Source organism: Mobula hypostoma, chromosome 2 (genome assembly GCF_963921235.1).
Source record: "Mobula hypostoma chromosome 2, sMobHyp1.1, whole genome shotgun sequence".
NCBI lineage: Eukaryota > Metazoa > Chordata > Chondrichthyes > Myliobatiformes > Myliobatidae > Mobula > Mobula hypostoma.
The window spans coordinates 26,646,677-26,663,145 of NC_086098.1; the positions used below are offsets into that span (position 1 = coordinate 26,646,677).

At 39.2% G+C, this 16,469-nt stretch overlaps 1 protein-coding gene across 1 annotated transcript in view; it reads right to left on the reverse strand.

Moving 5' to 3' along the window:
• Positions 1 to 16,469, reverse strand: part of si:dkey-126h10.1 (vesicular inhibitory amino acid transporter) — a 45,733-nt gene that overhangs the window by 28,766 nt on the left and 498 nt on the right. The gene's annotated exons all lie outside the window — the stretch shown is intronic.

Below are 16,469 nucleotides of genomic sequence, written 5' to 3' on the forward strand. Positions count from 1 at the left end.
ACAGGTCCCACTTTCCCTGGAAGACAGCCCAATGATCCAAAAATCTTATGAATTGGTTCAGCATTGTCACGTGTACCAAGATACCATGAAAAAATTGTTCAGACAAATCAGATCATTACACAGTGCATTGAGGTAGGACAACATTCTCACCTTACCCTTTTATGCACATTTAATTCAGTTTCTTTATTCACTTCCGCTTTTATTTCTGTTGAACTTTTCCCTCCTGCGTTACTGTTTTTCTCCTTCTCCATGAATTCCTGGAAAGTGCAGCTTAATGGTCACTAGTAGTCTATTAATTCAAGTAGACGACAGATTATTTATTTGAGAGCTGCAGGACACAGTCAGAAACATAGAAAACCTACAGCTCAATACAAGCCCTGCGGCCCACAATGCTGTGCTGAACATGTACTTATTTTAGAAATTACCTAGGGTTACTGATAGCCCTCTATTTTTCTAAGCTCCATGTACCTATGCAGGAGTCTCTTAAAAGACCCTATCATATCTGCCTCCACCACCGTCGCCGGCAGCCCATTCCACGCACTCACCACTCTCTGTTAAAAAAAAAACTTGCCCCTGACACCTCCTCTGTACCTACTTCCAAGCACTTTAAAACTGCGCCCTCTTATGACAGCCATTTCAGCCCTGGGAAAAAGCCTTTGACTATCCACACAATCAATGCCTCTCATCATCTTATAAACCTCTATCAGGTCACCTCTCAACCTCCGTTGCTCCAAGGAAAAAAGGTCAAATTCACCCAACCTATTCTCATAGGGCACGCTCCCCAATCCAGGCAACATCTTTGTTATTCTCCTCTGCACCCTTTCTATAGTTTCCACATCCTTCCTATAGTGAGGCGACCAGAATTGAGCACAGTGCTCCAAGTGGGGTCTGACCAGGGTCCTATAAAGCTGTAACATTACCTCTTGGCTCCTAAACTCAATCCCACAGTTGATGAAGGCCAATACACCATATGCCTTCTTAACCACATTGTCAACCTGCGCAGCAGCTTTGAATGTCCTACGGACTCAGAACCCAAGATCCCTCTGATCCTCCACACCGCCAGGAGTCTTACCATTAATATTATATCCTGCCATCCTATTTGACCTACCAAAATGAACCACCTCACATTTATCTGGGTTGAACTCCATCTGCCACTTCTCAGCCCAGTTTTGCATCCTATCGATGTCCCACTGTAACCTCTGACAGCCCTCCACATTATCCACCACACCCCCAACCTTTGTGTCATCAGCAAATGTACTAACCTATCCCTTCACTTCCTCATCCAGGTCGTTTATAAAAATCACAGAGATGAGGTCCCAGAACAGATCCCTGAGGCACACCACTGGTTCATCCAGAATATGACCCATCTACAGCCACTCTTGAGGAGGATCACTGTCCCTCTTGTATAATACTGTTTACTCTGAGTCCTGGGGACCAAGTAAGATTGAGGCAAAGGACTGCTATGATCACTAACCATATTAAAAATGTTCACATACATCATTCAGAGCCGTATACAATTGACCAAAAGAAAAGGTCAATTGCTTTTGGTTTCAAACAATACAGACTTCACCTTCAGTGTGGTGTGCTTGCTGCTGTTTCTCTTTCTTCTTCCATCTCTGAGCGCAACCGTGTTGAGAAATACACACATAAAGAACAGCAGAAACTCACTATCAAAGTTCTACACAGCAAGGTGAAATGTATCAATGTCTGAAACAATAATAATGGAAATATGGTGTCTCTCATAAATGTTGAAATGTTATTATTTTGTAATGTCTTAGAAAGGCCTCCACCTGCAACAAATTTTGTGAAGAATCAATTAATCACTGTAAAGGATACATAGAATACAAATTCACCATCAAACAAAAGAAACTACTTAGTATTCACACTTCCAGAAAAGTTAAAACAATCATTAATTTACATATTTTTAAAAAACTTGTTAAAAATATTACAGCTGTCAAAACATTAAACCTAGGTTAATTTGTTTACTTTGAATTTTGATTAATTTCACAAGTAAATGCTGCAAACGTAATTTCTTCTCTGCTGATTTGAAAAATACTTTGGGCTACCATAGCTAACTTTTCGGAAGAACACATGATTCTTTATGCGTGCTTGAGCTGTGAAATCAATTCCTGAATAAACCACTCCATTTAATATTAATTTTATGCCATTGCTCATAACTTAAGTATGGCTGGTTTTTAATGATATTAAACTGTAATATTTTATCACTTCTAAGTTTAAAAATGGTCTAGAATCACATTTGATTTGTCTTTTCTTTCTACTTTACAATATTGGGCTACTGGAATTTGCTGTGTTTCAAGTTTTACTATATTAATGGCTAATAAATTGTGTTGAATTGTTTCCTATAAAGAAAACTGCCTGCAATTTTATTGATTTTCCTTTTGTTATATTGGGTTGCTTTCCCCAGCAATGTTGAGAATGGTGACTTTAATTGTAAATTCAGCATTATATCCCGTCCATTTCCTTCAGTAATGATGGCTGTTAAATTCCTTAGTAAGTATAACTGTGGTTGGCTTTACAGAATGTCAATGAATTCCTCAATCTATCTTATGGAAGGCTACTTGGATTGTTACATGCTTTCTGCTGCATAATGACTGCCCGAAATCTGAAATCAAGTGCAGCAAGAATTCAAAGGATCAGCAGGTAGCTCCTGCCACAGCTGCAGTGGTAGTGAACTCTTAGTCATATGCTGTGTGATAGGTGAGTGTGTTAAGAGTCACACTCACCATGCTGGGATTGTTGGGTTCTGAGCTCTGTGTAACCTTCAATGCAGGCCTGATATCTCAATGGTCTCAGCCCTACCACTGGTGCCAAAACAGCTCCTTCAAAAATGACAAGCACCTTCCGCTCCTTAGAGGAAGACGATGTGGCCCTAATTGCCCGAGACCAATAGTGCAATTAGTAGGAGATGGCATATGAAGGTATGTTTGCTCACGATAACCACTTACATGAGGTCACTGAACTGTATGCAGCACTTCATCTCGACCATTCACTGACAAAATGCCTACTCCCACACCGGGAGAGAAACCTCTGAAGTCAAGAAGTTGTCCAGCTCTACACCAGGGTTCTCTCCACCTGAGAAAAAAAACCATGGAGCCTGCTCTAGGCCATGGTATGTCATAAATTCTCTGGCATATCACAATTACTTCCACAATATATTTCACAACCTACTTGTTTCTGCATTTTCCAACCCACTTACCCTGCATTCCTCCTTTTAAAATAATGGGCTTTCTTTTGGTGACAGACTGACTTTATTTGGTGCAAGGAATCAGAAAATGGACCTTATTTTGAGACAACAAGGCAATCCACACCTTGATTAAAACTACCTGGATACTGCAATAAATATAAAGAGCAGATAGCTTGAATGTGTTGTATTAGTTGCATTGGATCAAGTAGACATGCTGTAATTTACTGGTACATTGCAATACTTAAACCTATAGAACTTTGTCCTCTGAATATAATTTGCTGTTTTATGATACTGAGACAATACAGTCCATACTAAATATACTAATATATATTAAGAAACTCATCCTGGGTATATCCACTGTCATACCTCATGTAACAACTTACATTCAAAGGAAAAAGGTGTATCAGTTTAAAGATTGCTGAGAATGTTCAAATATCAAAATCCAAAGATCAGAAAATAACACCTCTTACATAAAGCTTGTGCTCATTATTAAAATTGAAACATGCCTGTGGTAATTAGAAAGTAGAATTTGTATCAACAGTCTTCTTGTAGAGCAAAATTAATCTTGTGATAATTTTCTTAGTTTCAAACAAAACTCGTTGGAAATGATAGTCTAAAGGGCAGATCAATTTGAACTAACATTTCTAGTTCTGACACTTCAACTGTTCGTTACTAATCTTTCACAAAGCTAAAGATGTGCATTCTTTTAAAAAGGAAGCTTTTACTTAAGGTCAAATTAACATATCATAAGTGAAAGAGGTGTTCAAATATTTTGTTTTTATTCTGTTAGCAAGAAGTTCTTTTCAGAATTCATACTAGAGTTGTTATTTCTCCTCTTTCTCTGTTCTTGTTAGGACTCAACAGCTCTCTCTGCAACTGGATCTTGGACTTCTTGATGGAAAGATCCCAGTCAGTCCAAGTCAGCAGTAACATCTCAAGCTCCATTAGGATGCGCACTGGTGACCCCCAAGGTTGACTGCAATTTCCACTGTTGTTTACACTGCACTGCCAGATTCAGCTCAAACCAGATCATCAACTTCACTGATGATACTACAGTGGTTGGCCTCATCAGCGACATTGATGAGTGGCCATACGGACAGGAGGTAGAGAGGCTTGCCAAATGTGCGAGAACCACAACTTGAGTCTCAACATGGACAAGACAAAGGGATAATTGTGGACTTCAGGAAGACACGGGTCGATGTCTCTGCTGTGGAGAGAAGGAAGAGCACAAGTACCTTGGTGTGCTTATAATGGATAATCTAACCTCGACCTACAACACCTCCTCACTACTCAAGAAGGCACAGCATTCTAAAGAGATTAAGGCATGCAAAGCTCCCTGCCTCCATACTAACAACTTTCTACAGCAGCACCATCAAGAGTGTCAGATGATAATTTCGGAAAATTCAATTTCCTCAAGAATTTGTGCATTATAGTAAGATCGTTGAGAAATTCTGATTGGTATAGTGAAGTATAGAATCCTTGAAAGGATTTACTTATCTCATCATGATCAACGGTCAGGATACCATCACTTTTACGAATCTTAACAATCTGCCGTTTAACAGAAGCAGTTTTCAATTGATTAGCCAATAATTTACCAGATTTATCACCGTGTATATAGAACTGACTCCTAGCTGTACTTAACTGACTTTAGATCGAGAATGTTAGTAATAAGCTATGCTCAATTTGAAGCTCAACTCTCTTTTTATAAAGCTCCTTACAAGGAGCAGTAGAATATTTTCTTTGATCTTATCAATCATTTGTATTTCATTATTAATTCATTTTTTCAGTCCAGCAGAATATGAAATAATTTGTCCATGTATATATGCTTTAAAAGTGTCCCATAATATTCCACTACAAATTTCCTCCATAGCATTTGTTGAAAAAAAATGATCTGATCCTTAATGAAATTAACAAATAACAAATCTTAATAATGAAATAAAGAAATGGTCAATTCTAGAGTATGTATGACATACATGAGAAAAGAATGAAAACTCTTTATCCTTAGGATATAATAATATCCAAATTTCTACAATTCCTGTATCAACAATAAAAGAATTGATAAGAGTAGCAGATTTATTTGGAAGTGTCTGATAGAAGCAGATCTATCCATCAAAGGATTTAGACAACAGTTAAAATCTCCACCCATTATCAGCATATAATCATTTAAATTAGGAAGAGCTGTAAGCAAACACTTAAAAACTTCAGGGTGGTCAATATTTGGAGCATAAAGATTCACCATAACAACCTTTTTATTAAAAAGTAAATCAGAAGTTAAGAAAAATCTACCATTTGGGTCTGAAATAGTTTCATAATGTATAAATGGTACTGAAGAGTCTATGAAAATAGACACTCCCTTACTTTGGCGTTCGAGTTCGATGAACATTTAATATTAGAATCTCCCATTAGTGAAGATGAAATTAAAAATGTTATTTTTTCGATGAATTCAGGTAAGGCACCTGGTCCAGAAGGTTTCACAGTAGAGTTTTTTAAATCCTTTTCTAATATTCTTTCACCTTGACTATATAGAATTTTTAAGGATGCATTATCTATAGGTAAATTACCACAGTCCTTTTATGGTGCTTCTATTTCCTTAATTCTTAGGAAAGATAAAGATCCCACTGAATGTGCATTATATAGGCCTGTATCTTTGTTGAATGTAGATTCCAAGACTTTTTTCTAAAATATTAGCAACCAGATTGGAAAAAGTATTGCCTCAAATTATTTCTGTTGGTCAGATGGGATTTATTAAAAATCGTTATTCTTTTTTAATATTAGGAGATTAATGAATATTGTTTGTACTCCATCTAGAACTCCAGAATGCATCATTTCACTAGATGCTGAGAAAGTGTTTTACAGGGTTGAATGGACATATTTATTTAGTATGCTTGAAAAATTTAATTTTAGTCAGACACTTACATCTTGGATTAAATTAATATACCCTACCCCTTCGGCGTTGGTATTTACCAATAATCAAAGATCTCCCTTTTCTCAGTTGTTTCGCGGCACCAGGCAAGGTTGTCCTCTTCGTCCATTGCTATTTGATATTGCCTTAGAACCTTTGGCCATTGCTATTCTTGAATCAACTAATATATTTGGTATCACCCGTGGGAATAAAATACATAAGTTATCACTATACACTGTTATAGTTTATACTTTTATACCTTATATTTTATTGTCGCCAAACAATTGATACAAGAATGTACAATCATCACAGCGATATTTGATTCTGCGCTTCGCCATCCCTGGAGTACAAATCGATAGTAAATATTAAAAATTTAAATTATAAATCATAAATAGAAAATAGAAGAGGGAAAGTAAGGTCGTACAAAAAAAAACGAGAGGCAGGTCCAGATATTTGGAGGGTACGGCCCAGATCCGGGTCAGGATCAGATGTATTACTATATATTTTAACCCCGAAAAATGATTTATTGCTATATATTTCTAACCCCGAAAAATCTATTCTGGCACTACTATGCTTGCTTGATAAGTTTAGTAATTTTTCGGGCTATAAATTGAACCTTAACAAGAGTGAACTCTTTCCTTTAAATATGCAGGTTCCAATTTATAGATGTTCACCATTCAGACTGGTTAATGATGATCTTACTGATCTGGGTGTTAAAATTACTAAGAAACATAAGGATTTATTCAAGCATAATTTTTTACCTTTAATTAATCTAATTAATCAAACTTTTATTAAATGGTCCCTATTGTTTCTATCAATGCTTGGTCGAATTAATGGTATTAAGATGATTCTCCTACCAAAATTTTTATACTTGAAGCATTACCAATTTTTATTTCTAAATCCTTTTTTGATATTTTAAATTCTAAAATCTCTTCATATAAATGGCAGAACAAAAATCCTAGATTAAGTAAAAAATATTTACAGAAGTCTAAAAAGGACGGTGGTTTGACTTTACCAAATTTTAGATTTTATTATTGGGCAATTAATATCCGATATTTAATATTTTGGACACAAGATTTGGATATAATTTTACCCCCACAATGGGTAAACCTGGAGTGTAAATTTATACAAGGATTTTCTTTGACTTTCATTTTAGGGACTTCTTTACCATTTGTTATTTCTAAATTAAATAAACAAATGGTTAATCCAATAATTAAACATACAATACAAATATGGTTTCAATTTCGTAAATTTTTTGGCTTGACCCAATTTATTTCATCAAGCCCTATTACATCTAATTTTTTCTTTCAACCTTCTATTATAGATCAAGCTTTTTTCGTATGGAAAAGGAAGGGTATATTAAGCTTTCGTGATTTATTTTTGGATAACTCTTTCATGTCTTTTGAACAGTTATCTAATAAATATAATTTGCCTAGATCTCACTTTTTCAGATATTTACAAATTAGAATCTTTTTAAATATTAATTTACCCACATTTCCAACATCACATCCAATCGATATTACAGAAAAAAATTCTAAGTTTAAATCTTTTTCAGAAGGGTTTAATAGCATTCATTTATGATTTGATTATGAAAATAAATTCAGGTATATCTGATAAAATTAAGATTGAATGGGAAAGGGAATTCCAATTTCATTTACCTATAGAAAAATGGGAAAATATTTTTCAATTAGTTAACATGTCCTCTTTATGTGCTAAACATACGTTGATACAATTTAAGGTGCTGCATAGGGCACATCTGTCTAAAGACAAATTAGCTCGTTTCTATTCACATATAAGCCCAATTTGTGATAGATGCCACTCTGAAGTTGCTTCCTTGACTCATATGTTTTGGTCTTGCCCTTTCTTGCATAAATATTGGAAAGATATCTTTGATATCATTTCTACTGTTTTGTGTATTAATCTACAACCACACCCTGTTACTGCAATTTTTGGGTTACCAATGATGGAAGCTAGTTATTTATCCCCTTCAGCCTGTTGGATGATTAATTTTTTAACATTAATGTCTAGAAAATTTATCTTACTGAACTGGAAAGAGAACAATCCCCCTACTACATTTTAATGGTTTTCTCAAACTATATCTTGTTTAGATTTAGAGAAAATTAGAAGTGGCACCTCTGACCCTTCAATTAAATTTGAAAAAACTTGAAGAGCTTTTATTCAACATTTCCATATGATGTAGTTTGACCTTTTCGAATCCCTTTTTTAAAATACATGGATGGAGAAGTGGAGTTAACGACATTAATGATTATATCCAATGTAATATGTTAGCCTGTCTTTTTTTCTATAGTTCTGTTTTTTTAATGTTTTATTCAGTTTAGGTTAATATCACTTAGCTAATTAATATGTCTTTTTTTAATTTTCTAATTTGGGTTTTTTTTTTAGATTTTTTCTCATTTATCCCTCTATCATATTTAATTATATGTAGAGTTTGGGAAACTTTCTGTATTTGGAGGGCTATATTTGTAAAGTCAATTATTAATAATGTAATCCCAATCTCCGTCCATCAATATTGCTGTTATGTTTATAATTTTGAAAATTAATAAGAAAAGAAAGAGAAAGAGTGTCCTGTCAGGCTGCATAATTGTGTCCTGCAGAAGGTGAATGACAAGACTCTGCCGAGGACAGTAAACTGCCGAGAGGATCATTGGCATCTCCTTCTCCCCTACTTGTGACGTTTATTGGGAGCACTGTGGACGAAGGGCCCAAAGCATTGTTGAGGATCCCTACCACCCATCCCACAATCGCTTCAGTGGGCGATATGACACATGAGAATTCGTCCTGGCTAAATCAGTTCGACCTCTGCTCAGTGCAGGACTTTTGGTGGTTACCCTGCTTTCCCAGTAATTTTCCCACAACAACTGTCAGGTGCATGCACCACCACATGTGAGTCGACTCGAATGCCAGAACCTCACCAAGCCCACGTTTCTCACAACAGTCACAAACCATGAGGTTGAGCACATTCCCACAACTGGCCCACCAGTCCATGTCCGTGCACGTGGACTGGACCCAGGAGAGGCAGTAACCGTGAAGGCAGAGTTTGCCAGCATGGAAAGACTTGGAATGGTACACCAATCGAATAGCCCCTGGGCTTCACCCCTCCATTTGGTCCCTAAGCCTGATGGTAGTTGCCACCCATGAGGTGATTGCTGACACCCCCCGATTGTTACCTGCTCTCACCCATTCAAGACATTCTGGCATGTTGAACCTGAAAGTTAACTTTTTCTAAAGTTAACTTTCTAGTTAGGGGCTACCATCAGGTGCCAGAGTGCTGGGAGCACATTCCCAAATCAGATGTGATAACCCTGTTTAGCCTTTTTGTGTTTCTGCGCTTGTCATTTGGACTGAAAAGTGCAGCATAGTTTTTCCAACGGCTGATGAACTCTATTAGAAGATTTAGATTTTCTATTTGTTTACCTGGATGACATACTTGTCACCAGTGCATCCAATTCTGAACAGGTATCTCACCTCCACACACTTTTTGAGCACTATATGGACATAGGTTGATTATTAACCCTGCTAAATGCCAGTTTGGGTTGTCAACCATTCACTTTCTCGGCCATCGCACCCCCGCAGAAGGTGCGAAACCCCATCCATCAAAAGTAGCCGCTATTATGGATTTCCCATATCCCTGCACTGCTAAAAAACGACACGAGTTTTTAGGTATGGTAAATTTCCATCGCGGCTTCATTCCGCTAGCTGCCAAACTTATGCTTCCCCCATCTTGTGTGCTTAAAGGCAATACCCATAATCATGTCGTCACTGATCAGCAGACATGACTGGGTATTTGATGTTACCAAACAAACCTACTGGCGCACTTGGTCCCCAGCGTACCTATAGCCATTACTACTGATGCTTCAGACTATGCTGTGGGTGCTCTGCACGAACAGTTGGTTGGAGGCAAATGGCAACTACTCATCTCCTCAGCCGGCAGCTCCATCCCCCCTGAAAGTAAGTACAGCACATTTAACCGTGAGCTTCTCGGTCTCTCTCTGGCTGTCCACCATTTTCATTTTCTTTGAGAAGGTCGCCATTTCACAGTATTTGTTAACCACAAATCCCTCGTGCCCGCAATGGCCAAAATATCAGACGTACGGTCTGCACAGCAGCAACCCCACCTGGCCGACATAATCCGAATTCACAACTGATATACAACATATCGAGGGGAAAAATAATGCTGTGGCCAGCTGCCTCTCATGGCCAGCAGATGAGGCCTAACACATAGGAGTTGACTATGCCGGCATGGCTGCTGGCCAAGTTATTGATCCAGAGGTCCAGGCTTACTGAATAGCAATAACAGACCTGTGGCTGGCTGACATTAAGTTCTGGGGAGCTGGGGTTTCCCTCCCATGCAACGTCTGAACTGGACGGCCTTACCCCACTGTGCCCACAAACTGGAGATGAATTATTTTTGACTCCACACATGGCACCTTGCATCCAGGCCAGAGCCAGAAGGCCTCACAGAAACTGATTGCACTGAAGTTTGTGTGGCATGGCCCAGAAAGAGCATGCATAATTGGATGGCAGCCTGAGTGGAGTACCAACAGGTAGAAATTATGTTCAGACAACATAGGCACCTTTTGAAGTCCCTGAGCGATGTTTTGACCACGTCAATGTGGACCTCGTTGGTCCTCCTCTCCCCTGCCATGGTTTCACGCACCTACTTACCATGGAGGACCATACCACCAGGTGGCCAGAGGTCAGCCCTCTATAATCGCTGATGGCCGCAGACCTGGCTTGGGCAATCGTCAGCACCTGTTGCTCAGTTTGGCCACCATCTGATATTTCTTCTGACCGCAGCCCCAATTCATGTCAGACCTCTGGGCTGTGATGGCCCAGAATCTCGCGTCAGGCTACATCACACCACGGCGCATCACCTGCAGCCCAATGGCCTATGGAAGCGGGTTCACTGCTCCGTAAAGGCAGCTCTGAGGGCTTCACTGATGGATGAGTGTTGGCATGATCATCTCCCATGGGTCCTGCTGGAGCTCAGACCTGCTCCAAAAGAGGACCTGCAGTCACCTGTGGCTGAGTTGGTATACGGGCAGCCATTATGAGTGCCAGGTGATTTTATTCCTGACACTACGACTGCCTGATTGGCCTCTCAACAGTGTTCCACTCTCCTCATTAGAATCAATTCCATTTCACCTATTCCTACCTCCCATCATGGTGTAATGCACTCTTGGGTTCCTGTTGACCTACACTCCACCTTGTTTGTTTTCGTCCACCATGATGCGCACCAACATCTCCTTCGGCCCACTTACGATGGCCTGTTTCACATTTTGGAATGGGGAGAAAACATAGATAAGAGGGGTAAACCTCTTATAAATAAAATGTGTTTGGATTTTATTAAACATGAAATGCCTCACTTTGTCTTATTTGTGAAAACCTGCAATATTAAACCTGATTCTGATTTTGCTGGGGAGCCTACTGAGTCTAAAACCCTCTGTCGTCTCTTGGAATCTTGTGCATAGAGTCTCCATATCAAGCTATGATGCAGCCATTCAGAATGCCATAGCTCTATAGAAATTTGCTAAAGTATTTAGTGACATACTAAATCTTTTCAAACTCCTATAACTGAACCCTGTCGCAATGGGGGGCGTTGATGTCAGACCCAAATGCAAGACACAGAGACTGAAGTACAAGGAACAGAACTTGACTAAAGTAGGGACATGACAGAATACAGGCAAGGAGCAGGAACAAGAACGCAAACCTGGGCTAGGACATGGACTAGACACAGGGAACCCAGACAAGGAACTATGAACTAGAAGCCTGAGCTTGGACTCCAAGCCAGAGACTGGACAAGGACCCAGAACCTGGGTCTTGCCTCGGCCTCTGACCCCAGAACTAGGCAAGGACATGACATGGCTACAGGACAGGACGTGGCTGGGGTCTTGAGGCTCCAGCTTGGAGGCAGGCTGGGGTCTTGAGGCTCCAGCTTGGAGGCAGGGCAGGACTCATCTTTAACATGACACTAACATGAGACTAGACAGTACATAGACATAGAGCCAGGACTCAACTTTATCTCCACACCAAGGTGGGACAGGGCCATCTGTCAGGTAATGGCAGAACGATTGGATGTACCCAACAGAGGCAAAGACAAGACAAGACAAGACAGGTCCCCCCCACAGGGCAATGGCAGAATGGCCTGACTTACCCCACAGATCCAAGGACAGGCCAAGACAGATCCCCCTGCAGGGCAACGGCAGAACAGCCTGACTTACCCAACAGAGGCAAGGACAAGACAGATGCCCCCGCAAGGCAACAGCAGAATGGCCTGACTTACCCCATGGAGGCGAGGACAAGCAGAGACAAACATCAAAGAATGACAGACAGTTCTATCTCTGCTTCAGGGTTGCTCCAAGTCACAGTTACAGTCAGCTGGCTATGGAAACAACCAAATCACTACCCAGCTCAGAGTGGTTGACAGCCACTCAGCTGGCCCAGGAAACAGCTGAATCCATACCACAAAGACAGTTCCAACTACTGACAGCGAGGCTCAATGAAGTGATGGTTCCCCAACATGGCCTAAAGATGGCAAGTAGCCACTCGAGCCTTCCACCAGCAGGTTACTCCCAGGAGATCTTGACAAGACAAACCAGCAGCCCACACTCAACCCCAAGGCTACTTATATTCCAAGCCCCAAGATGGGAATCAAGTGCCTATGATTAACTCAACCAAAACAAGCGACAGCTGGAAGACCCGGAGTCCTGAGTCCACGGACCGGACCGTGAACCAGAATGTGGACTTCACGGACCGGACCATAACAAACCCATATGCAAGAAGACTGGGTTAGCATGTGCCTCAGAACTGAAGCAGCAAACAGGTGACCTGGTGTGCCGAAATGCCAATGCTTCAATGACTTGATGATCGAAGTTCAAAGTATGTTTATTATCGAAGTATGGTCAGTGAAGAAATTAGAAAGGCTTCAGGAGGTGTTTGACCCTAGAAGGACAGGACTGAGTTCTTCTAACACTTATCGTTGAGACTAATCCACTGAACCAAAGAGTTGCTATCGAATTTAAGTGTCGCAAATGTTCATATATATGGTGTTTGTGCATTCAGAAATCTCATGTAAGCTGCAAAAATTTTCTTTATGAGAATCAGCTCAAACTGAATTTTATTTCAAGTATTATGCAAAATGTTTGTGAAGAAAATAATTTACATTTACTCATACAGTACAGTGCAAAAGTCTTAGCTTCCCTAGATTTTTTATATGGTTTTGGATGGTATGACTTCCACAGAGCCCCAATCGAAACATCATCGAGGCGGTCTGGTACTACCTGAAGAGACAGAAGCAACCAAGACAGCCAAAATCTGCAGAAAACTGTGGCAAGTTCCCCAAAAAAGCAATTTTCCAGCTCATCTGTGTCCCATTGTATCCTTACATAACCTTCTTTACTTTTGAAAACTCAGCTGATATTTGTGTTATCTTCAGATGAAAAATCCCATAGATCGAAAGAGCAACTAAGGGAGCCATCTGGGTGAAAAATGTATATCCTGCATGATGTTTCTACTATTTATAATATGCAATGATTAGTTCATTCTAAATCATACCTGATCTATTGCATACAATTCAATTTGATGGAAGTCTTGCTTCATGTTTGTGATGCTTGCAGGATATATGTTACTGAAAAGTAATTTTTCTTCAGAATTTCCTTGAAACATGTCTGATATTCTTCTATCATCAATCATATTGATTGATAGTCAAGAAATGTTTTAAATTCATATTTCATACTGACACAAGAGAATTTTTTTTATGGCTTCATATTTATGTTTGTTTCAAATGGATTTTAAGCATTTAACCGAATAGTTCTTCATTAATGTGCTCAAAAGGGAATGTTTTGATGAACTGATATTCTCTTTTTTATTGAAAGGGAGATCATGCGATTTTATAAACTTACATTATTTCCAACCAGACATTTATTGTTCGGTACTGAAGGCAGCTAATTGAATTGCGTACGGTTTTAGGGGTGTGGTACAGTACTCAAAGCCTCAATAATGTTGCTTCAAGATAAAAATCAAATGACGATGTTTATGCTTTCAGATCAGCAAACATTGTAATTAAAAAGGCAGGTTGATATGCATTCAGTTTCCAGGTTTCTGGTGTTGGCACAGAATCCACTTACAGCTCTGATAACTGGAAATGACACAGGCTTTGCCAGTGCTGGCTGCAAAATTAAGTGTCAAGTGTGGTGGTCCTGTCACTTTGCCAAACCAGGGATCTCATGTTTCAAACACAATTACATCCTAGGAACAGTTAAATATGTGCCAAAGCAAACTGAAGTTCGGCAATGCAGCAGTGACAAAGTTGACACTACATTTTATTTCACACACATGCAATATGAACTATTTGTCCCTAGTTATTAATATGAGTGTAATTTTCAATATGAAGCATCAGACTCATTTCAACAGAGAATACACACTGTCAATACAGATTATCAGGAAGCTACAGCATTTCTAACCCTCTGCAGCTTTAATGCACACATCCTGTTCAAACAATTTCCCTCCGTTATCCACCACTAATTCTATAGTATATCTGTTCAGTCATAGGCACAGATTCATCCGCAATAGCTTCCCTTCCTACAATTGCACAAAATCCCCATGGAGTCTCCCATCCATGGACTATTTGTCTGAAAATTTGACGATGAGTCTTCGCCAAGATCTGTGCTCCCTAATTGTGAATAAAATAAAATATCGAAACGAAGCCGGCTGTCAGATAATGAACTGGAAATCAGGAAGGTACCCGGAAAGAACAGGACATTGTTCCACATACAGCAGCATCATTAGCCACACGGGCTTCTACATTTTTGTCTAAAATTTTTATGGGAGATTTCTATCCTGGCATTTTCAGAGCATGTTATGTCAAGGCTGAGTAAATGAGTAAACAACTTCTGAGATTCCTGTGGTGGAGTCATGTCGTCTATGTCCTCTTGAACACAAGGCAACTTTGAGTTAGTGGGTACCAAACATGATACTTTGTTCCCAGCTTTTTGCCCTCTCCTCTCCATTTCTTCCTGAAGGGCTTACAGTTCCAAGACAATCAAGGTCACTAACTCATGCATACAGCCTTAATCTACCATCATTATCTCTTATCCCAAAAGACCTCAAGATCAATGAAGCTATTTAAGTATAATCACTTTGCAATATCAGAAAATGCCATATTTAATTTATGCAAAGCAAAATCACTTAAACAGAAAAGAGATACATGACTAGTTAATTTATTTTGCTAGTTGCTGACTGAGCTGCTTGGATCTCATAGGTACAGCGGTCAGTCATTTAGACCCTAATTGTCTCTTTCACTACTTAGCCACATAAAATAGATTATCCATCCCTCAGCTTCATTAACCCACCTTTGTTCTGTATCTTTTTCTACCATCATCCAATGATCTCATTTTCAGGATTTCATTTGGTCTTTTATTAATTTATTTATACAATTTACTGGGGAGCAGTTTCCACAACCCATTGAGTGAATGGCATAGAACATGGACCAGCAATGGACAGGAAGAAGCCTTTTGATGCCAAACCAATCTAATCTTTCTGACTGCACTCCCAGCTTGTTTATATGTTTGTGTAAATGTCTTTTAAATGTTGCTGCAGTCTCTGGTTCTACCATCTCCCCTAGCAGTATATTCCAAGCATTTCTGTGCCTTGAAACTCTCCATTAAACTTCCTTCCTCTCACCTTAAACCTGCGCCCTCCGGTATTTGCAATTGATACCTGAGAAAAAGATTATCTACCCACATGTGCTTCCTGATCTCAATTCTGCATAGCCTGGGTGTCTTTTTTTTTCAACATTATGCCTGTCCTCTGGAATTAATCAGTCCAAGGAAAAAATTCACCCCAATTGAATCCTTTCAATTTATTACGTAAACTCAAGCCAATGCTGGCAACAGTTTTGAAAATTACCACGCGTTTAATAAATCCCAGAAACTTTTTTTTAAACGCAGATATAGATTGCCAATCAAGGTTAAAAGTTAAATAGGCAACTACATTTCTGAGATTGTGCAGATGGTTTCTCGCTAGAAGAAACCTTGGTGAAAGCATTGTGCGAAACAATGTCTTGAAATAGGAACTGAAGAAGATGAAGAGTGTCCAAATGATTTGAATCAAGGACTAAAATATTAAAATAAATACTAAAATTTTATCTAAATCCATCTCTCTCTTTCTTCAGATTGGATTGTTGAGAGTTATTGTTTGTTTTGTTAATCCCACATATCCTCTTTTTTAGTTGCCCGTCGAAATTGCTGGATTAAGCACACGGCCAAGGAGTACGCCACAAAGTGGCTACAAATGAAAGAAATATTCTTTCACCATCATGTCCTAAGATTTGCGTTAAACTAG